The following is a 26174-nucleotide window of genomic DNA, read 5'->3' as shown; positions in this document are numbered from 1 at the left end:
CTCTGTTCTGCCTATTAAAAGTTGAATGAGGCAGCCTGAAGGATGATTTTATAATGATGCACATGGGATTTTTGGTGGTAGGTTTGTTTCTAATATACTCGGGATCTTGTTGGCCTCATTTGGTCTGAACCTTTGGAATACATAACATGCTGTCCCAGGTCTGGACCTATTACAATGAAATTTTATCAGTTGCAAATAACAAAAGTAAATGAAAAACAATGTTAAAACTGATTTAACAGATAAATAGCTCAATCTTCCTTTGAATGGAGTATCACAGGTAAATAGTTAATTCCTCCTTTGAATGGAGAATGAGAAAGTTTGCTGTTGTAACTACAAAATAAAGATTGTGAGTACACTGACAGTGCACTGACAGAACATCTGAATACTCTGATGAATATCCATTGTTTATTTATGATAAATAAATAATTTCTGATTTGCATTTGCTGTTTGTTTCTCTTGTCCTGTACTTTGAATGCAAGGTCTTAGAGACACAGTTAATTGAATATGATAGGAAGGGATTGAAATTAATAACCCAGGGGGATCTTTTGCAGTCCTATGCTCCTCCTTTGATGGTATGAAGGGCAATTTTCAGCTCTTGCTTTATAGCCTACTGATTTAAGCCTTCTGAGAAATAGCAAGTTTTAGAATTAATGTTTCCATGATATTTTTCCTCTAAGTCATACACAGTATGAGAAAAGCTAGAAGCCAAGGGGAAGGGAAGAGACATAAGCAAGATAATGGTCTAGTTTTAGTAGAATTATAATAACTTAATAAAGTCTAAGTGCGCTGGGTTTCTTTTAGGGCTTGACCCATGTCCTGTTGAGGTCAGTTGTAGTCAGCTTAAAAACCAAACTAGAAACACTAATTTTCTCTGAAAATAGTGGTTTTCCTCCACTGTAGTAAATAGAATCCACATTAGCCTAATTTGTAGATTGTCTCACTATAAATATTTTGAAGGAAAGGTTGCATTTAAAGTATTATAAAGCCTTTCAAGTAAAAAAAATAAAATAGCAAACATTCATTTATATATTATTATTATTATTATTTGTATGAGATGAAATTAAATTTCATATTTAGTTGGTAAAAGTGTTTTGATATTGAAAGTGTTCCATGTGAAAATATTTTTATACTGTTATATGGCAACAGAAATGCTGATTGTTGGGAAGAGTTTATTATGTAATAATATGAGGCGTTGTTGGCTACACATTTTATTTCCTGTCTAAAATGCTTTGTAGATACGTTTTTTAAATGTAATAACTTGTGGGTGAGTAAAGAAAAACAGTTGCCCTGGTATTCTGTTCGTAATATATTTCTTCACTTTTTTTCCATAGTTTTATATTGCTCTGTTTAAGTGTGTCTTGCACAACTGGAACTCTTTACACTGCGGGAACACGGAGCTTAAAATGATTCCTTAGCCAAATTAATGATCCTGAGACTAACTGATTTACCAGCACTCTTCCTATCCGAAAGAATATCTTTAACAGTTTGTCCTTCACACTGGAATCATTATATGCCAATAAAAGATTTCTATTCAGACAACATTTCAATTGAAGTGAAACAAACTAAAGTAGCACTCCTAAGGTTGGAGTAAGACATGCTTATACTGAAATCCTTGAAGTTTTTAGCCAAGTATCCAACACCTTATCTTCACAGTCTTGGTGGTCACAGAAGCAGAAGCCCCTGTTTCTAGATATCTTGCAGCTATGTTCTACTAACTGTACTGAAAGAAACAGATCTAAATAATAGATCTGAAAGAAATGTATCTAAAACTTGAACACGGAGGACTCATGTAGAGGAAAATAAGTTCATCGGGGTTCCCAATATCATGAGACTAGTCTTGCATGTACTGTCAGTTCTAAAACAGGTGCAGTGGAATTATTCTTAAGATAAAATAGACACCATATCCACAATTTATACTACTCTTGCTTTCTGCCTACAGTTTTTTATGTCTTAGTGAAATTACTTGGATACAGAATATTGTACTTGAAGGTCATTCCTAAGTGCATGATACTACATGAAAATGAACTAATGAAAAATGCTAATTTGCCCTCACCTTATCACACAAAAGAGATTCGCTGAGAAAAATAAATAATAATGTGAATTATGTTTTGACAACTTATCTTCAGCAAGTTCATAAGCACAGTTCTTCAGAAAAATATTGCTGTTTGCTCCCCTCAGAGCAATAAATCCCAACAGGTAGTCGAAATGGTAGTCCCAATGAATTTCTTTCCATTTTTTTCATCAGCTTCATCTCCCACCGCCACTTCCCTCCTTTTCTCCAGACTCCCTTGATGTGTCTGAGGCATACAGCCTCCATGGAAACACTACTGCATATGAATATAGAGGAATAAATCCAGGTATCCTGGTTCTCCCACAGATCCTGTAATGTATGACCATGGCATGTTGATTTCATGTCCACAGGGAAATCTAGAATGGCATCAGACCACTGTGTTGCTGGCTTATGCACCAGCACCACTCTCTGATTTTCCTCCTTTTGCAGTCACTCATGGCAATGATGGCAAAGAAAAGTACTAGAAAAGTAAGGATTACAAGTTTCTGTTGGTTGAATAGATATTTACAGTTAAAAGAACAAAATAACGTGTTCAAGAAAATCTGATGATGAAATATTTCATATTAAGCCTTTAATGACTATATTCAGCAATCTGGGAGTTAACTAAACAATACATTGTTTGAAACATGGACTTTTGTTTGAAATGCAATCAGTAGTGATTTCCGCACTAACATCACTGAATATAATTAGTTCTATTACCACCTACAGTTGCTAATTTCATTTTAGTAACATCCAAATACCTATCCACTGATAAGCATCAATTGCAACAACCTCAGAGTTTCCCTGTAGTGTGCCAAGTTCAGGTGTATACATGAGTGTGTTACAAGAGATGTACTGATGTATGTATGTAAAAATAACTGATTGCAGGTATTTGTATATTTTAGGAGGAGCTGGCCTTAGTTCTACTCTATGAATAAGTGAAATGCTGCAAATGTATAGCATGTGGAATGTATAATCATAGAATCATAGTATTGTTAAGGTTGGAAAAGACCTCTAAGATCATCTAGTCCGTCAACCCATCCTCACCATGCCCACTAACTGTGCCCCTCAGTACCACATCGACCCTTTTCTTGAACACCTCCAGGGATTGTGACTCCACCACTTCCCTGTGCAGCCTGTTCAAATGCCTGCCCACTCTGGGAGAAGAAATGCTTCCTTATATCTAACCTAAACCTCCCTTAGTGCAACATAAAGCCTTTACTTCTTGTCCTGTTGCTAGTTACCTGGAAAAATCCTATATGAGTTTCTGCTATAGTAAATACAAACTGTTACTCAATATAATTTTTTTTTACTAAGTATAGCATACGAAACTGACTTGTTTACAGAAATAGACATTAAAAGCAGCAACAGTACAAGACAGCTTCTTGTTCTCAAAGAGTGAACTGAAGTGTACAAAAGTAAATGCTTTGAAGTCTCTCTAAATTTCTGTAAGAGATTAATTTTCAAATAAGTTCTAGAGTTTTTGCTTATTATTCCATTAGGCATTATAAAACAACAACAGCAAGATCACAGCAAGAAAGGTTCCTGGTATTAATGTAGAAATGAGAGACATGCTCTGAAATTTAATTTACATTCAGCAGCAGCCAAGATAAAAGTACAAATATGAAACAAAACTCAGAGATGGAAACTCAGAGATTAAAAACAGTGTGCTTTTTCACTTGATAGCAAAGCCCTACCGAGTAAGAGCTTTTAACTTGCAGCTAGAATGTGTGGGGGTTGGACAAAAAGAAGAAAAAAAAGAAAAAAAAATCTAAAATCACAGCTTTCAGCACCCTTTATATCAATATGCACACAATATTTGTTTATATGTGTTTCTTATGCAAATGTTTCCAACTTTATAAACAAAAATGTAATCTTTCTCCTTTTCAGTAAAAAGCTATTTAAACTTCTTATACAATGTTTAAAGTGGAGTCAGGTGCATTTCACACACAGTACAAAACTTCTGTGAAGGCAAAAACTTCAAATAAATCAGCACTGCAGACAATCACTCTCCAATTCACTTTCATATCTTAAGAATAGAGGTATTTTTCTCATTAAAGTGAAAGAATCAATTTGCCTGTGGCTAGTGGCAAGCATGAAAAGAAAGAGAGAGATACTGGCAGACATGATCTGAGAGCGAGACAGTGGGAAGCGAACCCATCACTCTTAGACATGCCTATAACATCCCAGGGAATAGAGTCATGGGAGAACTAGGAGGAATGCAAAGGACTAATCCTCAGTACAAAAAGCACCATCGTTGCTTAAATATAAAGTGAATTGTCACTTTTTTTGTTACATGCAGACCGAGTTTTCACAGATACCTTGAGATTCAAGACTTTTAACTTTTGAATTTTGAGATCCAAGCATCCTTAACCTCCTGCAAAGCCGTGCAAGCTTCAGACTCAATTTCTCAAAGCATAACATTGTTTTATGACACAGTTTAATAGATTTAAATTAGTTACCCATGTTTTATCTGTTTAACTTCCATTACCGTAAATTCTGTGCCATGAATTCTAGCTTTGCCATTCACTAACAATCCTCCCTGCAAGCAATGATGAGTAACTATTTAACGTCTCATTTCTTCTCAGCATTTTTCTTCAATTCTTCTCAGCAAAGCTGAACACACTCACTTCCCTTGACACCATTAAAATAGCTTAACACTGGAAATACTAGGTTTTGAGATTTTTATATTTTCTGAATTGAAGGGAAGATCTTTCTCTGGGTTTGTTTATTTCACTGTTTAATGAATATAGCACTCTGTACTCAGAAGAATTTGTCACAAAATTCCAGGAGGATATAACAATGTGTGTCCACTTTAAAATTTGATCCCATTTGATCCCCTATTGACTTACAGGAAACTTCCAGACTTAGTACATTGAATTGCAAACCTCTGTAATCATAAAATTGCTCAGGTTGGAAAAGGCCATACAGATCATCAAATCCAACCACAACCTAACCATACTACCATAATTCTAACAAACCTCTGCTAAATAATGTCCCTGAGCACCACATCCAAACGGTTTTTAAACACATCCAGGAATGGTGACTCAATCAGCTCTCTGGGGAGCCTATTCCAGTGCTCAATAATCCTTTCTGTAAAGAAGATTTTCCTGATATCAAACCTAAACTTACCCTGGAACAACTTGAGGCCATTTTCTCTTGTCCTGTCAACAGGAATACACCAAAATTTTCAACGTTCGGACTCTTTTCTAGACCCTTCAGATCCTTTCAGTATACGTCAGATGACTTTATCATACCAAGCCTAGATGCCAAAATGAGTTTAATCAAATTAATGTTTATGTTCTAGAAGACATCAAGTTCACTGGATATTCACTAGCAGTTTGCTAAATGGCTTTCAACAGGAATCAGTGTAGATTCTCAGCCTAACACAATATTATGTGTAATACTATTAAATACTAGAGACTGCATCTTTTCCTCCTGGAACTTTTGTTTTCTGGTGTTGCTTGATTAAAATTTTGATTTTTTATTTTATTTTATTTTTCCAAGAAGAGATCCCTTTAATCATATTCAGAATGCAAGGCTTTATTGGGGTGCTTCTTACTGTTTACACATTTGCCAATATATATTATTTCTATAGTTACACCTAATTTCTAATTTCAGAATACATCAGAAGTACTGTATGTTAACCCTTTGCTGTTGATGAGGGACATGGAAATCTCATAAATCTTAGACAAGCTGTCAAACAACTCATGAGTTTTGGGTACATAAGTTCAAAATCTTATAGGTTTCTAAATTAGGGGGAAAAAAAACACAAAACATTCTGGAAAAAAAGAAAAAAAAAAAAGTTTTAATGTTAAATCTCTCTGAAGATATTCGCTGCAAAATTTAAGTGACCAGTAAACATTAGTTGCTTTTGAGAACTGAGTTACTACTTGGTGCTCACTCCTGTCCTCTTTACATATTTCTGTAGGAATCTCACTAAAAGCAGAATTAAAGCTCTTAGTGGGTCTGTTGCACAGATCCATTGCAAACTGTATAATTTGTGCCAAACAGACCTGCTAAGAGTCTAAGTGCAGTTGCGTGATGCTCCAACCAACTTGAGAGCTGCATTAAGCAAGGAACACAGCGACAGGGATACTGCAGTCTGCCAGGGGAAATCATGGTGAGGCATGGAATAATATGTGCAAGTTAAGAAAGGTAGTTTTGAAAATGGTCAGAAATGCACTTAGGAAGAAGGAAAGGAAAAAATAATCAATCTTTTTCTTCATGACATTTGTTTTATTTTATTTTTTTCCCTAATCCTATAGCAATTTGGCACTGAGGGACATGATTTAATGGGCATGGCAGTGAAGGGATGATGGTTGAACCAGATAACCTTAGAGGTTTTTTCCAACCTTTATGATTGTGTGACTTTATGATGCAGAGAAACACATATAATTTTTTTTCTGCAGTCACATTTTTTATGTTGTATGCTAATTCTTACTTCTTACATTTTTCTTTCCTTTCCTGTTGTTGGTTTTGTTGTTGTTGTTTTCCAGTAGAGAAAGATGGAGTAATCATATACAGCAAGGCACAAGAAACCTGGTCAAACATCACATATCCACTTTCTTTGTATCATGAATTTCTTTCTCCATTCTGGAGTTATCTGATCCTCTGAAAACAAGGCAGTTTCATTTTAAATATGGTAATTTAACTTAAAAGTATGAAATAAAAGTGTGAAAATTAATTTTTCTGCCTGGACTGGAGGATTATTGTTATTATGGCACTAAATCTCAGTGGTGAAGTGATAACTCTGGTAAATGGTTTCTGTTATAAAAAGAACTCTGTTTTACGGTATGCATTACTTGTATGTACCCCCTTTAAAATCACATGGCACATAACCAGGAAGTCTTAGGTCACTAAAGAACCATGCTTTAAGATGATACGTCATCGCAGCCATTGCCATTTTTGTTCTTAATGATTTCATTAAAGGATAACATCAGACAATTCAACATCTGGATCTGATTTAATTGTAATTCCTAATTTTTACAGTTCTCTATCTTCAGTTCTGGGACTTCTGAAGCACCCTCAGTTAAATATCTATTGCTGTTCAGTATTCTGCAAATGCTTTATAAATAGAATTGAAATTTTTAAAACGCAGAGCTCTAAAAGAAATACCACTTTCTTCAGACCATACAGCTAACAGAATGCCCTTTAGAATGGAACCCCTCTACCCCCAAAAAAATTTGTTAAAATAAAACATGAAACAACGAAACAGAGCAACACATGATAATGATCCATCTTCAAGGACGTTAATAGTAATTTAAATTATTGGTTGTAAAGTTTTGCTCTTTTGCACAAGCTTTCTGAAACTAATATGAGGGAATCTGTATGGAAACATCAAGCCTCTCTCTGATTGGGTTTTGGTGAGTTTTTTTTTTTTTTTTTTTTAACCAGATATAAATTAAAAAAAACAATAACTACAAAATTTGACACCTGTAAATCCAAATTGTTAATTTATATAAAGTACAGGCAGTGGTAGGCATTGTTACCTGGCATAAAATAGTTTATCTGAGCATAGAGTAGTGAGAATTTTCTGTGAAATTTGTCAGGAATCAAGCATCCTTTGATATTGTAAAGACAAATGCAAAGGAAGGGTGATTGATGGAAGTTAGTTAGATTCTTTTTGTTTGTTTGTTTTGTTTGTTTTTTGTTGCATATTTTCGCACTGTACATAGTTTTTATTCTCTTTTTCCAAAGCACTGTGGTACTCACTACTAAAAGTTATCTAAAAGAATTTGAGCAGTTTCTTTGCTCATATTTCTTTGACATTATCCTTCTTGTCAATAACAAATACATGTTCATTTTGCCATCCTGCTCCTCCTGCACTGAATTTTAAATGCTTGCACCTCTCCCCCATTGTAAATGGAGCATTTTCATATGCTCTGAGTATAAAGCAAGCTACCTTTCACAAGAAGACTCTAATATTTACTGATTTTTCTGGTTACTTACTTCAGTGCTTATCATTGTATCAACTGACATGCCTGAATAAGGTTCTCTGTGCTGTTCTAGTAAGTCCAAGTTAGGAAAAGTCTTTGGCACTATTAATACCCCAGACTGAAGCTGCTAAAAAGCAGTATTTGTTGCAACTAGAAAAACAAAACCATACTACCACCACACAATAAAACTAACAAAAAAAACCCACAAAATTCAACCAATCAACCAGCCAACCAGAACATCGGGCCCTTCTCTCCTTGCTTCTTGGCCTTGCTTTATATAGTTCAAAACTCTTTGAAGACTTTTAGAGTGGGAAGGATAAAGGGAAAGGAAACTTAAGCCCTGGTGTTTTAGTTAAAAATTTGTTTTAATCCTCCTTGATTTAGATAAAAATGACAAATATATTTTACTGAAAGGTCTGAAATGAGGTTTACCAGGCAAATGCAAGAACATAATATATTACATCCAATAGGCTCAGATATGCATCCCTTAAACAAGCAAGAACAGGTTTAAATTTATGTCCTATAGAGCTACACTGAAAAGCTCAACTTGAAAGATTCTAACAGTCTACTTGAGACTGTAATACTTTGCTATGAGGTAAGGCTGGCGTCATACAAAGCTTAATAATGAGAAGACAAGATGTAATAATTATATAGTCTTAGACATTTACCATAATATATGCATTTTCAATGATCTTAATGATTACATGAGGAAGGTTTAGAAACATCCTGGGTGTTCTTCCTGTATTCCATTTTATGATGTTAGGTGGCAGATTCTTCTTATTGAGCTTCTACATGATGAATTTGTTATTAATTTCTGACAGATATTTATCTGGGAAGTAGCTGCATTTTATAAGATCATTAAAAAACTCTCTGGAAAACATTTCAGGAGCCGTTGGGACAGAACAGGAGATACAAATGGAGTATCCTATTAATATTTCATTAAGTTAATAATGTCTGTCTAACTGAATTACAGTTATATTTCTTAGCAGCTTTTAAGTACAGTTTGTTTTATTTTGGTGTTTAAATTCCCATTGTGTAGAGCTGTGCTAGTTTCTACGCACTACTTTTCACTGATTATTTTGCGTTCTTCTATATGTGTGATGGATAAATTATAGAGCTGGAGGCAGAGGTATAAGAAATCTAAGCATCTAAGGAAAAATAATGATTCTGACATTGCGTCCAGAGCATAACTACATCTCTTTATTTGCTTACACATTCACACTCTGCTGGAATGCTGCATATCTACTTTGACACTGGGTCCTGAGGAGTGTTTGATGAGCCTTAATTGTGATAATTTATCTAGACTGGGGGGCTTTTCTGGGATCACATTTCTCATTAGGTTCCAGCCAGACTTATTTGTGCTAGTCACTTCACATCTGTACAGAGTATGTGCTGCTTCAACAGATACTCTACCAGGTTTGAAGAGGTAAATAATTGTTATAACTAATAGGAAGAGAATCCACTTGTTGTCATCCATACATGAAATAAAAAGGAACAGTAGAAACCTGGGAAAGCTTAAGCAATTACTGTTATCCAGCATTCTTGATTTCTTAAAAAAATATTATTGTCATTATTATTAAATGCAGGTATTTTCCCTGTAGAGAATTGATGCCCTGTGTGTTACATGATTTGGAGTCCATTCTCATGTAAGTCCATAGGTACATTTAAAAGTGTACTTTTAAAAGAAACAGGTGTACTCTTGGTACATTCATTTTGAACCAGCTTTCTTACTCTTCTCATCATTATCTCAGTATTTTCCTGTTATTAATAACTGATTGTACTGAAATAAGATCAAAATTAAAGCTAGATCAACAATTGAAAGGTGAGAAAAGAAACAACAGAAATCATTATAATAGTGTTTTCTATGAGGAGATGCTAAGAATCATGCTATAAGTCCATCAGAAAAAGTAACACATAGAAGATACATAATATACAAAGCCAGGAGCCTTACAGGAAGGGGGAAAGTAGTTAACAATTGCTTCAGAAAGAGATGGAGATTCCAACTCAAACAATTCAATGATTCAATGATTCAGCAATACTGTCAGAAGGTAGAGAAGGTGGGAATGGTGGCTGAACAGAAATGTCTGAGCTTGTAGTGACTGCTTTTGCTCTCCAGGTAGCTCATCAGTCGCTTTGCAGTGGTTGCTCTTATAAATCAGAATGTACATATCAGCCACGTATTCTATCTTTTTTTCTGATTTCTTTTTTTTTTACTGTTAGTGATCTCCATCTGGAAACCTTACTGTTAAAAATATAGACCAATGCGTAGATATGAGTCATCAAAAACAGGAAAGCAGATGGAGTTTCCAAATGAAACCCAGTACTAACCTACAGATGGCAAGTGCTGTGCAGACAGCAGGCTTTCAGCTCCTGCGCAGTACTTCATAGTGGAAGCACTTTGCTCTGGTGTCTCTGCTAAGTTTCCAGGGAAACTAATGGGTAAACGGAGTATGTACAGACTGTTCTCTGAGGTGCAGACATTATTTTCATAGATTCGTGGCTCCAGCTAAAATATCCCAGAGGATGAGACAGCTGGAAAAGAAAAGTTTAGATGCTTACAGTGGCATTTCAGTGCCTCATGTTAGTGCAATTTCCGGCTCTGCCAGCTCACCTGTCTTCTGGCAGAATAATCTAAAGAATTTGATGCTTCAGAATGCAGGATTTCATATTTTAAGTTTTTTTCCTTACACTTTGGAGTGCAGAGGAAAACGCTGAATGGTAGAATTATTGTCACATATGTCCTAGCGCTGCTGTCCAAAGGCTCATCTATCAGCAAAACTGAACAGAAATCACTCTGTTCTTGACATTTGAAATCCTATTTTCATATCTGTTATTTTTTAAAATCATGGAGATTTTGTTCATGGTCATTGACTGACACTTAAGAATACATAGATAATAATTCAGTTAAGAGATATCTTTCCAGTAAAAATATTAGTTGTTAAGTGTTGTCTAAATCATACAGAGAGCAACCATTACAACATACTTTAGATAAAGTAATTCAGCATGCACATCTTCCTTTCCAAATAGGTCCCCCAATCATTAGACTAGTCATGCTAGTACTATTTGCTTGATAACTTCAGTTATTATGTACAAAGTTAAAGGATTTCATAAAGGGAAATTCAAACTTATCTACTTCTCAACACACAGGAATAGCATACTGATGATAAAAATAAACCTGAAGGTGGTGGGTGTTAGGACATCGGAACCCTTCAGCAGTAAAAAATCAGTAAATTCACATTGTGAGTGAAATTTCATTCCCATCACTCCTGGCACTAATAACAGAGAGATAAAAAAATTGCAGTTTATGATTCTGACAGGGACTGGGCATATGTCAGATGCAAAATATTAGTTTTATAAAGAATAATAACTTATAGGTACTCCAAAATACATCCTAGTCTCCTGGAGAACCTTCACATCACAGGTTATATTGCCTACAGATAATCAGTTTAGGAAACGCAGGAGGGGAATGTCATGAGGAGAACTGGATATTTCATATTTGGTTTTATGCCTTGAATGCTGGAGTCAGACTTGACACTTTAATTTCCTTTATAGATTCATCCTCAAATAACTCCCTTTTATGATTAAGCTGTTCTGCTTACAGAAATCATGTTGCATAACACTGAATTTGACAAAGCATACAGACAGTAATCTACTGACTGGACTATCACTCCTTGTCAATGATGGTGAATATATTAAAAAAGAAAAAAAAAAAAAAAGAAAAAGACAAAAAGAAAAAGAAAAAAAAAAAAAAACATTTAGAATGAAATAGCCAATTTAGCTTTCTGCCAGAAAGCTAAGAATGAAGCAACTTAGAGCTAGTTTGTTACTGATTTAGAATTTACACTGTCCTTAAGAATCAAAAACAAAAAAGCAAAATTAGGAAAGAGGGGAGAGGAGAGGAGAGGAGAGGAGAGGAGAGGAGAGGAGAGGAGAGGAGAGGAGAGGAGAGGAGAGGAGAGGAGAGGAGAGGAGAGGAGAGGAGAGGAGAGGAGAGGAGAGGAGAGGAGAGGAGAGGAGAGGAGAGGAGAGGAGAGGAGAGGAGAGGAGAGGAGAATAAAGGGAAAGGAAAAGGAAAAGAAAAAGAAAAATACTGTTTGAATAACTACCTACACAAAATGTTCTGTGATTCTCTTATTTTTATTAAACTGATGTTTTGTCACACAGTCTTTTCTGTGGCTGTAATTTACTCTAATGACATTCCAACATCACTTGCTCAAGGTCAGTAATACTGAAGAAAAGAGTGTAGACTGGATCACCAACTCTGTGTTCAGAATAACAGAATTATTATTAACACAGTTTTATACCACAGAAACCGCACTAGAATCAGAATGTAAATTATCACTGGAAGGCTTATACATAGTGACTTGCTTAGGAAAATTGCATTAACCTGCTTAAGCACAAAAATATCATTGGCAATTGTCATTGCTAAAAAGCATTATTCTGGTGATGGAAATTTAAACCAAAGTGATTGAAGACTAATTCAAAAGCATGAAAGATAGAAAGGTGATTTATATAATTTAATCATGCCGTAAAGTCAATATATATCGACAGGAAAATTTGTTGTTTACTGTAATTTTCACAGGCATCTTACTGACTTTCCATTTATAAATGAAGATTTGAGTTTTCTTATGCATAGAGTTTATAAAATGAAAGCTATAAAACAGTAAAGAAACTAAATACAAAATTATATATTTAAAGACATATGATTGCCATTCTTAAAATCATGCAGGGCAGCTACAAACCTTACCATAAAATAAATAAATAAATAAAAAGAGCAATAAAATAGGAGGATAATTTTTTTGCTTCTTCCTTTCCAGATCTATGTTTTATGAAATGCATTAAAGAATTCAGCTTTATCTTCAGCTGACTGAAATTGTTTTAGGAAAAAGAAGAATCAGTCATCGTTTCCACCATTTCAGGGTCTGCATCACACAAAGATGCCAAGTTTCCCTCTTCACATTGTTATCATAGGTCATATAAAGGGAGAGAAACTGACTTTCTCTCAGAAACCGGATTATACAAGGAAACTGATTTGACTTGACATAATTTGATTTGGGCTGGAAGATTAATCTAGCCTTTAGCTGCCAGAAGCTTTTAGATAAATAGCACTTAGCCCACTTATAGTGAATGGATTTATTTATTTATTTATTTTTGGGGGGTTAGAGGGGAAGAAAGGATTATTAATTAGAACAACAGCAACTGAAAGTGTAAGAAATCTGCAAAGACTTAGAATTCATGTGACAAAGTCTACGAAATACCGCTGTCTTCAGAGACTATTGATGTTCTAAATAGGATATATGTTTCTCTAATCTGATTAGTGGCTATACATCTGATTCAGCTCATAAGAATAAAAGGACAAAGGTTTTGCAACTACTTCAAATGCCAGTCCTGACCCCAGGCTGAGAAAAGTTGATACAAGACAGAACAAGCACTGTGACAACTTTTTGGTGCACTGGGTGGGTGACATAAGTTGCATGTTGCAAGCAGTCAGACGTGCTTCTTCTACATGCATTTCCTTCTTATATATAATCACTCTGAAATAAACATCTTTGTCTTCAACATGCCATTATTCCAGCCTGTTGTTAGAGCTGGTTGCTCCCTAGATCTTCTCACATGTTCCCTCTAAGTGCAAAACTATCAGAGTGAACTCTAGACAGATTGAAAGAGGAAAATTATGGTGATTTGTAGAAATTGGCTCCTTACTATTCTGGGATTGAACACGTGGGATTTAATTCCAAGAAAAGTGACAAGGTAAAACTACTTTGGATATCGCCAAGTAGGTCTCTGTATGGGAAATTGGTAATCACAGCCTGAACCTCTGATTAATCAGCTGAGGTGAGCGTCAGGTCACCTGTGGGAGCACAGGTGAGAGTAATTTAGCTATGGTCCCAGAAGTGGTGGAGCTTGTCTCCACCTCCTCTAAACCTCATTTAAGGGCTGACCACCACTAAGGCAGCATCTCTTGGAGATTGCTCCTTGGTGGAGTTTGCCTCAGTGTTTCCCAGCAGACTAAAGGCTTCCATATGGGTGAGTTTTCCTTGTAAATAACCTTTTGGATATTTAGTACCATCTTTATGTTATTGTCACTGTGTAGTCTCAAAAGAGCTAGAGCTGTGACATCTTGTGACACAACACTAGAGTGAACCTGAGCGTGCAGTTCAGTGGTAGAACCATGAGGAAGCTTTAAGGATGTGAAGATTTGAAATCCACAATATTAAATTTTGAACAAACACAATTCCATTCATCTGTTTTAAAAAGATATAACTCAGCCAAGAGTGATGTACAGGTTTTATTCCTCTCAATGTCAGAAATTAATTGTATTTTCAGTTGTCACATAATAAATCTCTGTCACAATGGGAACTTTGGCTTTGTAAACCTCAGCTAACAGCCCATCCAAAAAACTGTGAACAACTAATTTTCTTTGGAATTCTGAAACACTGTTCAAAAATACAGAATTACCAATTAAATCTGTAAAAATAAGCACACTGAAGCCTAGCCTCATTTTCCCAAAAGCTTTGTCTGGGGTAATATTTAGAGATCCCTATGGAAGGTCACTGGAGAGATCGCAGAACATGCACCCATGCTATGTGTCTATAATAGATAGGCACACATGGTATAGGAAAAAATTCCAATGAAACTGTCAATCAGCTTCTTCCTAGATATTTTAAAATTCTACCTAATATCTGAAAAATTGAATATGGACATATGGACACTGAAAATGCATCACCCACAATGAAATTATGCTACTTTGGTAAGCTGTATGTATATATATACATATACATATACATACGCTGATATGATGGTTGAACGATATTACGTTGTGTGCTGGTTTGAGTAGATGGAAGTTACATGGACTTCAGAGTCTTTGCATAATCCATTAGGATTAATTAGATGTATTCTCTCAGGCCTTCACCATCCATTGAAGAAAGTCTTTAAAAGTTTGCAGTTGCAAACCTCAGTCTTAAGAAATTTCAATTTTAAATTCGACAAAATGTTTTATTGATTCACTATATGTCAGCCAAGAGAGACAGACATTTGTAAAGGAGAAAATCATTCTGGAAGAAAAACTCTTGGAAGCCAGATCTAGGCCAATGAAGAATATCTTCCAAAAGACATTATTTTGTGAGTCTAAGAGTCGAGTCTCAAGCCTTATTTTACAGGCTATCTATTAATTTTACATTAAAAAATGCTGTCCGTCTTTTTCATTTTAGAAATGAGAGATGGATTCTATCCTGCTTGTTTATACTGTCTCATTCTCTGTATAGAAAGAAATTTCAATGAAAATTTCCTTAAAAAAAGAATTTACTTCAATAATTCAAGTTTTGCAACTACATATACTCTTTCCATCTTATACTTGAAGTCAATATTTAATTACTCCTAATGTTAACTAAGCTTTAAACTTGAAAAGAATATTTAGATTTGGATTCTCTCTCAATTACCAAGTGGCATAAATCTAGCATTTCCTAAAATGCAGGCTTATTCGTCTCAATATTTATTTACAGCATTAAGGTAGCAATTATTCTATCTATTCTATTGAAGATTATTGTGCTACTGAAGACTAAAAACTCACTAGGTACTGTAAAGGCAGAAATACATAGCTTATACAATTTTAATTTACATCAAAGAAACTCTACTATTCGTAGAAGTTCTGTGAGATTTTTGAAAACAAAAATCCCCTACTTGCAAAAAATAACAGCAAAATTAACAATACCTGGATCTGATACCTCTGGAATTAATTTCAAAGAAGTCTCGTTTAAGGCCAACTCCTGGATGTGTCTACATTTAATTTAAAAGAAAAATCATCCATGTAAGAGTCAGAAAATAGCTGTAGTATAAGAGGGAACATATTTGTTACGAAAATTTGCAACTTCGAGGTTATACAGCTTCTCAACAAAAAGTTTTCTGAAGTCTTAATATCCAGTGCATGAATATTTACAAGGGAAACAAATTCTGGTGTAAACTATATGAATCTGAAAGGTGCTTTACTTGCTTTATCATAGCATAATATGGATTCTTCAAAACTGTTGTGACTGTCTTCGTACTTGTCAGGATAAATGCTAGATTTGTGAAATAGCTGTATCTATGTAGCTAATACATACATGTACATGTGTATATATAGATGTACATTTGTACATTTATATCTTGTGATTGTACATATATGTATACACACATATAAAATATATGTATTTTTCATTATCTATTGATAATGCGAATTTAGATAAGACACTTCTAATATTTCTTATCCACGGTCTCTGAGTAAATAACCCCAAATCTACCCAAATAAATTGCATTTAGATATATTTTCATGACATACGAGGAAAGTTTATTACAGAAAAGTTGTACTATGCTTCCTTTTTCCCCTGGATAGCATGGATATGTAGCAATATTAAACAAAATTAAGTTTTTGGTAATGACTTCTGGAACAACTGCTGAATTATGACAATCACTTTCTGAAAGCTCAGTCAGTTTGTCTCACAAATTTTTGTTTTTAAATGGTCTTTGAATAGGGTTTTATGTGTAAATCAAGGAAAAAAGGTGACAATTTTCATGGTCTAGAGATAGTGAATGTAATCAAGCTTCTCCATGGTTCGCCAAGATAAATACATAGGCAGTGAAACGATTAAAATGCACACTGTCACTATTAACAGAGATTTGACATTTTCAAGTGATAGCAGATTAATGAAAATAGAAATCTATCAAGTTTTTCACCATAAGCCAGGAAGCAATAACAAAAGATTTTCAGATGTCCCCTCTGGTGTGTTTATAATAATATTCAACTACTCCCTCATGTGCTTTTCATCAGGAAACTTCCAAGTATTTATCAAAGCAGGTAATCTTTAGAAGGTTTGGGAAAAAAAATCCAGCTAAAACATGTTTTCATCTGGTTTTGCATAGGAAGGAGAAATGAAGCAATTTGATTTCCATCAAGTTTCCCAGAGATCAGATATCTATCTATCAACTTTTCATAAGTTGAGTAAACTACATCTGAGTGTTTTATGTTTCAGTGCTTTGTGTTGGCTCAGACATTGCAACTGCTGGAAATATCATTTATGAAGGAATTTGCAATTCTCTTACTACTTCTTTAGAATTACTATTCTTCCAATCTTTTTTTATGGAAAGCGTTTGGTTTTAAAGTCATCAGTAATCAATTCTAACAAAATAATCCATTTAAATTAGTGTAACTCATTATATGATTTGATGTAGGGGCTTTATATCTAGAAGTATGAGACTGCTGATCACAGCAATTAATGCAGTGGAAGCTTTGGCATGCCCAGATGAACAGCTCTAGAGGCAAGGTTATCTTGCAAATTGTGAAGTACTGTTTCCTTACACAAACAATGAATATTTTAACATTGCATGTGAAAGAGCTGAAAAACCCAAAACAAAGTCATTCACTAAGCTCTGGCAAAAGCTAATTCCCTAGTCAGCCTGATGGCTGAAGAGGGTTATTGTCATGCCAAAACACCTCCTTAAGAGAGAGGTTTTCAGTGTATGAAAGAGATATTTTTGCGTGTGTGGTATGGATGCAGTATGCAGAGTTTGATGACCCCAGAAATGACCTTTTATCCTAAGATATATGAGATTGTCCCTTATCCTTGTCCTAATGGAGTAGAAGTCTTTATTTCCACAGAGCTCTTGCACTGCAGAGAAGAGAGGTATTAATGGTGGTGGTTTCAGTGCTGACTGCTCTGCAAATATGAACTGAACTGAAATCTCCATATTCATTTCACAAAGGTCAGTGAACAGATATCAGTGTAATACATGCCTTTGAAGCCTGAGGGACTTGATTCAATGTGTATCATTTTAAGTTTATGTCAGTTTAACTTCTCTGAAATCAGGCCAATGCTGAAATCAGTAGAGTTAGAAATGGCATAAAGCTGTAACAAAAGGTAAGAGGTGAGTCATGCTTTTTTATTCTCACATATAAAAGATGTGTGTTTTCCATGGTTTCAGCATGAAGCCAGAATAAATAGGGAGGTCTGGAGTGGGTTTTGATGATTTGTTTGAACCTGTAGCTCAGGAGGCATCAGTGCATGCAAGTCAAACCCAAAACCAAAGCACAGTTCATGCAGATATCCCATTGAACAATAACTGCTGACTTTTACACAACTTCAGCTGTAAAGTGAGATTCATTTGACATTTTTTTCCTTGATGAATTGTTCACAGAAAAAAATAAATAAATAAATAAATCTGCAAATATTCAGACAGAAAGCATTTGTAGTGAAGAATGTCTTCACATACAGAATGTGATCGGATCAGATTTGCTGGTGATTAATACAAGTAGGCAGAAAACAAATCAACAAATATCCTCAAATAATCCTATGTGATTTTACAAACAGATCAGGTAGCTGCTCTGAACATTCAAGCCTGAACTCTTTCTGTAGATAGTTGTCTTTCTGAATTAGTGATAAAATCTGCAGACTCAAACCACTGAGTTCATACATACAGTGATGTGCAGTCAAGCATTCCATTTCTTTGCAATACAGCCCACAGGTATTGTTCCCTTATCAGTCATACAGGTAGTGAATGAAGGGCTGAATACCGGTAAGTACCAAGACAATATTCCCATTATGAGTATTGCAATACTACCATATTATTTGGAAATGATGAAGTGATGTTGTGCTGATGGACAGTTGGCTGAACATGAGCCAGCAGTGTGCTCAGGTGGCCAAGAGGGCCAATGGCATCCTGGCTTGTATCAAGAATGTTGTGGTGAGCAGGACTAAGGAAGTCATCCTGCCCCTGTACTTGGCACTGGTGAGGCCTCACCTCGAGTACTGTGCTCAGTTTTGGGCACCTCAGCACAGGAAAGACATGAAGGTACTGGAGCAGGTCCAGAGAAGGGCAGCGAGGCTCATGAAGGGCTTGGAGAATCAGCCCTACGAGTAGAGGCTAAGGAAGCTGGGGCTGTTTAGTCTGAGGAAGAGGAGGCTGAGGGGAGACCTTATTGTCGTCTTCCAGTACCTGAAAAGTTCTTACAGCGAGACTGGGGCAGGTCTCTTCTCACTAGTGACATGTGACAGGACGAGGGGAAATGGCCTCAAGTTGTGCCAGGGCAAGTTTAGGTTGGATATTAGGAAGAACTTCTTTACAGAAAGGGTAGTTAGGTACTGAAATAGGCTCCTCAGGGAGGTGGTTGAATCACCATCCCTGGATGTGTTTAAGAACCATTTGGATGTAGTGCTCAGGAATATGATTTAGCGGAGGGTTTTTAGAGTTAGGGTACTGGTTAGGCTGTGGTTGGACTTGATATCTTCAAGGTCTTTTCCAACCTGAGTAATTCTATGATTCTATGAAAGCACATGCCTTTTTTATGTCTCTGACATACAGATAGGTCCTGCCCTTAAATGAGCTCTGTAATGTAGGACATGCAGGGAGTAGGGATGGTTTAGAAATAGAATTGCTTGGCTAACCTGGATCTTGCTGGTGTATAATAAAAATTGCTTTACTTCTTCCCGTCATTATATGGTTAATAAAATCAAATGCAGAAATAGAACAAAAAGAAAATGCAATCACTGCACTTGGTAGTCATGACCTTACATGTTGTCATCTCTGGGAGACATGAAGGTTCAGCAAGAGGAAATTGCCACTAATACATGATCATAATGAAGAAACAAGTTTTATCACTTGACTTTTGAGGTTTAAGATGATATGGTTATGACACTTCACACTTAAACATGCATCAATCAGTCCTCCACAGCACAGAAAGAGCTGCGGTCTCCCCAGGGCAGGAAACATGCAGTCATGTATCTCAGCATAGAAACGACATTTCACCCCATCTTTAGGAATGATTTCACTAAGAAGGAACTCTATGCCAATGATTAGCAAGCTGTGAGGGCACTTGGCAGCTGAGATTCCACCATAGAATTTCTAACAAATTCTAGTTTTTCTCCATCAGGAAAAATAATAATAAAATGAAAAGTCCTGTACATCTTTGGCTGTCCAAATGGTACCAGTACAGCAGAAAGTTTTGCTGTACCAAAACACACGTCACCAACAAACCTTTATGACTATACTATAAACTTACTGCTCTCTGGCTGTGGTAAAAGCAAGAACACTTAATTAACATTCAGTTTCTGGTAGGGTAGGATTGATAGCTGTCTCTCATTTATCTGTAGTGTCAAGGAGTTAGCCATAACTCACTCAACTAAATCCATATAGTTAAATTATATTTCCTAGATACCTGCTTAGACAGCTGTTGTTTTTGTGAGGGAGACATCATGATACTCACCACAAAGAAGACATCATTTGTCAACAAAAATTAGAGAAATATTTTATCGGAAATATTATTTGTTATATTAGTTGAAAAGTCTGGGTACTGTTATACTCATCTGTGCTGTTGCCTATAGCAAGCACATTCATACATTCACTCAGACTGTAATAGGATAGCTACTAAACACAACTGAGATTATGGCATAAAGTGAATACAGGCTTCAAGTTTCAGTTCCAGTCATAGTAAAGTCAAGCTGTGCTTTCATCTAGATTTTGTTATGAGCTCCTCTCTATCTGCATCACCATTATCAGATATGAAGCAGTTCCATGATCAGAAGAAAATTACAGAGAACAATGTCAATTCAAAGAAAACACTAAACCTCCTGTTCTTAAGGCTGTGTAAGACAGGAACCACAGAACCTGGGACTCCAACAGTGCAAAGAGTATTAACTGTGCAAATTAATATTTGGCAGACAAACAGTCCTACTGTTTTGATTCTATAATAATTTACCTGAAAGAAGTGAGGAATCCTTACTATCAGGAAAAGGAAAGAACTGTACCAAACAAATGATTACAGAATCATAGAACACTTGGAGCTGGAACGGATGTCTGAAGATCTTTTAGTCTAACTGGCTCCCAGAGCAGATTTCCTACAGCAGGTTGCACAGGAAAGCTTTGAATCTCTCTGGAAAAGGAGAGTCCACCACCTCACTGAGCAGTCTGTTCCAGTGCTCCATCACCCTCACAGTAAAGAAGTTATTCCCCATGTTTTTTTGGAACTTCCTGTATTGCACTTTGTGCCCGTTGGCCCTTGTCCTGATTCTGGGTACCACCAAAATGAGCCTGGCCCTGTCCACTTGATCCCTCCCTTTAGATATTTATGAACAGTTATAAGATTCCCTCTCAGCTGTCTCTCCTCCAGACATAAGATTCCCAGGGCTCTCAGCCTCTCCTCATGTGGGAAATGTTCCAGGCACCTCATCATTGTGACCTGACATTCCTGACATTTCTAAGATCTATCTCTCTGTAGCTAGAACTAAAGTTTAAAAACACTTTATTGTTTTGTTCAGCAACTGTCAAAGGTGACAAGAAGCAATGAGAAAGACAAAGAAAGCTAACTAGACTTCATGAAATCAAAGAACAAAGAAAATGGCAAAACAAAAGACTCTAATGTGTATGAAGAGTCTTATTTACCTCATAAATGCTCGATTTTATGTAGACAAAATCAGAAATATTAAATTGATTTAAAAATATGATCTCCTTGCATAACAAAAACGGTTAGAAATCAGGCAGCCCCTTCTAGGTTCAGAAACCAATGATAAATTGAAATACTGGGATACCTGGAATGACCTTTGAAAACTCATTTGTAGTAATTTAACAATATAGAGAATAATTCCTATTAAAAAAAAAAAAAACAAAAACAAAAAAACAACAACAACAACAAAAAAATTGATTTAAATCAATACTTCATTAAAATACTGCATTTATAGTAAATCCTAATTATCTATTTTTTAGTTGTTTTGTTGGTTTTTTTAAGTGAATATTCATAGCTTTATGTCTCAGATAAGTTATGTAAACTAAACTGTTCTCTCCTTTGTTTTCAAATTCCAAAATGAGATGCAGGAAAGAGATAAAGAACTTAACAATATAAGCGATGTATTGTGTGCCCACTAAGTGAACACATATCTGTATTTAGACAATAAACATGTCTTCTTTCATATTAGCATCTTGATATCATAACAGAAGTCTGTTTTAAAAAAATGGAGATAGCATTTGTGGGTATTTCTGTATTTGTACACAGTACATAAAGGCAAACTCACGTGCAAGACATTGTTCATACGAACCATTAACAAATATGTCATTTGCCCAATTTGGAACTAAAGATCTGTAAAAAAAATATCTGTGTAGAATCAAATTTTCCAGTGAATTGCTTCATCTCCAAGGCTGTGCTTTGTTTCTCTCCCTTCTCACCTGTTCTCTGATGGCTGTTGGGTAAAAGGCCGTATTAATCAACCACAAAGTGCAGGAAGGAAAACTGTCTAAGCACCTAAATAACTTGTTTATACAAATGATATGGACCACTGTAAGAGATGAGGTCAAGAGTCCCATTTGTTGTCATGTGCCATTTTATTGATGCTGCAGGATGCACCCAATCATAATTTTGTCACCGTCTGCTTTCCATTTCTCCGAAAAACAATCAGTCTTGGGCTGTCATATGCATCAAGCATCCCAGTGCATGTTGCATGTTTGATAGAGCCCTACCTTAGTCATTAATCATGCATGGAGTTAAATCTCCTCTGTCAGTACAGCAATTCTGCAAGGGCAAGAATGTGTTATCAAGTTTTTGTTAAAGAAATGGCATCATAAAAAAACTAGGTCAGTGTGAGGCTGCTTTAAAGCAGTACCTTAAAATTAAAATTATCGTGACTGTCTGAATGTCACTACTTAGTTATAATGTGATTTAAGATATATTCCATATCCTGTTAAATACAGAGTCTCAGGGATCAGCTTTTTTTCGCCTTTTATTTTTTATTTATTTATTTATTTTCCAAAGTGCGGCCCTTCCTCAGAGTGTAATACCACTTCAGGCTGAAAAAGGATAATGTGGATAAGGATAAGGATAATGGATGTTGTGTTGAGGGACATGGTTTAGTGGGAGCTATTGGTAATAGGTGAACGGTTGGACTGGATAATCTTTTAGGTCTTTTCCAACTTTGGTGATTCTATGATTCTATGGTTCTGTGGTTCTATGAATTTATACACTATTCCATGACAAGATCATTGGCAAAGGCAGCAGAAGAAAATAAAACAACCTCCAGGGTCTCCCAGATTTTGAAAAACATATTAGAATAGTAACTGCCCTGACAAGGGAACACACACTCCCATAAACTTTTTAGTAGTCCTTCAGGTTGCCAAAGAAACGCAAAGAAGAAAATAAAGTAATATGAAATATGTCAGGTATTTCAATTTTATGTTAATTTAGTTTGAGAGTCAAAAAAGTTTTGCAAAAGTCAAGTCAACTTCAATAACACCCAATTTCTACTTATAGAATTATGGATGATTGGTATTAACACAAAAAGATTCCTGAGAGGAGAGACCACTTTGATCTAGCAGACAAAACTGTAATGAGGTGCTATGGCTGGAAGCTGAAGGTAGACGTTCAGAGCAGAAATAAGGGAAACACGTTTAATGGCAAACATAATTAACCACTGGAACATTAGATTTATGCACACTGTGAATTTTTTCTCGTTTGACACTTTGGATTCAGTCTTTTTTCTAAAGGAAACACATTAGTACACTTACAAATTGTTAGGAGCATGTTGCAGGAATCAGACCTGCTGAGAAGGAAAAAGAAAATAGACAGGTGTGGAGTGCCTGCTACAAGTCTGTTTGTCAATACAATATCCTGTAACTTATCACCTGCATTCATTTTTTCCCTTTATATTCTGCTTATTATTTTTCTGCTTATCTGCATTTTGTGTTGCCCTTATTCTCCATAGTTAATAGAGCAATGGAAGCAGGGCTAAAGGAGACAGTTCTGTATAGGTATACCAAGCAGTAACAATATAAATAGCAACTCAGAATTCATGTTGATGATGATGATACACAAAGATAAGAACAGCTATTTTTTTGTATCCAGAAAAGAGTAACCAGCTTTTAGGACAAGTTTAGGAAGTAGAGACATTAGTAAATACAATAAATGTCATCTTCAGTAATTACAGTTAAGGGGTGTAGATGTCATTGCAGCAGAAGCACTTTGCAAAATTGGATTTTTTTTTCTCACAGAAGAGTTGATTGGTGAAACTGTCTTGCTCAGAAGACCCTCTGTTCATCTTCCTGTGGCACATTTGAATAATCTCAGTATGCAGCATTCTCATTTGCAGTCTGTGAGTTATGCACAGAAGGAAATTAATATGAAACAAATAAAATATTTATTTCAATGTTTATCCTTTCTCATGTTCTCTGTACTGCTGCACTGAGATACTAGAAAACACAAAAGAAAAGGAACATTTAACCCTACCTTTAATAGACTTTTCTATTGACAAAGCCGTTTGCAGGGTAAGATAACATTAAAAACTGCTGTGTCCTGTTTGATTATCACAACAGGCGAACAATATATTATGTTATTTCATTTTGTTATGTATCTGGTAAGATTTTCATGCATTACAGAGAAATATAAGTTTTCAGTATTCTCTAAATACAAGAGAAAAAAAAAAAATACAGCATAAAACAGATTTGAATCAAATGTAGAACCACCTGATTTGGGAAGGATGTTTTGCTATGCTTTGCTTTGCTTCTTAGCTGTCATGCCGAAACGTTATTCAGACTATCACGATCTTGAACTGTTTTCTCTTTAAGTATTTCATTTTAGTTTTCTTGGGGTGGGATAAAACTGAGTCTGCTGATCTCAGGGTTGAGCAGGATTAGACTGATGTCTTTATTCTTTCCAATACGATGTGAACTTATTTAACATATTCTATTTATTTCAATAAAATGTTTTATTTACTACACCCACTCAGTATAGAATTTTTTTTTATTTTTTATTTTATTTTATTTTATTTTCAGTAATTATGAAAGAAGTCTTTAAATATATACTGGTTTTTATCCTTGGACTGTTGTCATAAGAATAAACAGAGCGTGGCTTGAACAAAGAGTTCAGATTACGCAGTACTTACCGCTTTCCTATTTTATCTCTTTCATTCAATAGACAGAAGCTTTCATCTTTTGTAAAGTACAGTGCTCTTTTTTGACATGATAGGATCACTGCCTTACTAGATTTTTTTCCTAAGCCACCCTGTTTGTCTTTGAATCTTCCTTTATGCATCTACACCTTTTTCTTGTGTTAATAGAGCACAAATATTTTACTATTTTCTTGACGTCCCATGCTCTACTAACATTTTAAGAATGTCACACTCCATTTAAGTGTCAGAATAAAGACATCTAGTGTAATATCTTCTTCCTGTAAGTGCTTCTGACTTCTTTGTTGTCTGTATAATTCTGTCTTGCAAGGAGCTTTTTGCAAAATAATGTTCTTAAGAACGCTGTGGATGAAAACAGCTCACCTATGGCATTATAAAGAGATGAAACTGGCAGTGGGTGAATAGCTGGGAAAGCAAGATATTAGAAAGGAAAAGAAGTAATCTAACTACAATGAAGCCATCTAAAAGCTCAAAGCTGAAATGTAGGATAATGAATTAAATGTGAGTATATGTGTTTCTTCTAAGTGAGATAAATTTTGGTCAAAGCTACTAGACTGACAGTTCTGAAGAAGTAAGGTGGCTGTGAAGAGGATGCAAAGACTACAGAAATGTAAGCTTTACTCCACCACCGGGCATTAGATCTGAACTAGTGAGGTCTTAGTAAGAGCAAAGTATGCAGTCAGTTTTGTACTTGCATTCAGTGTTTCTCAGGGTGATTTTGATCTATCAAACATCAATCTGAAGAGATCTACATATTTTTTCTAACATCACTTTCAGATTTTAAGTAAGTGGTGATGGTTACTTGCATCTCACTGTAAAGATTTTTAATCCTTGGGAATGCTAATCTTTTGTGCGGGGACACAGAAATAAGAAAAGGCAACGATGACAAATAATTCTAATGGCATCAATAAAAACAACAACATATAACTTTAGAAGGATCTCTGAAGAACTTCTCAGTGTGATTATGATAGATGTCAGAAAAACACAGCCCTGACATTATTTTGGTTTGTGTAGAATATTTCAAAGGATGATAATGCCTCAGCTTTTATTTCAGCACAGTAACACAAAATTGCCTTAATCAAGAAAACAGCAACAAAATCCTACTACTAAAATAACCCCTTGTCTGTAAAAAACAGAAGTGAAGTAAATTAATGAAGATGCCTATATTTTTACAGTTTGAAACTCTGGGTAACTGACTAAATTTACAAAATTGTTCATGTTATTATATTACATGACATCATGAAAATTTATTGCAAAAATCTACAAATAAAT

The sequence above is a fragment of the Excalfactoria chinensis genome, chromosome 4, assembly GCF_039878825.1.
Source record: "Excalfactoria chinensis isolate bCotChi1 chromosome 4, bCotChi1.hap2, whole genome shotgun sequence".
Lineage (NCBI taxonomy): Eukaryota > Metazoa > Chordata > Aves > Galliformes > Phasianidae > Excalfactoria > Excalfactoria chinensis.
Note: the sequence above shows the minus strand (reverse complement) of the source record.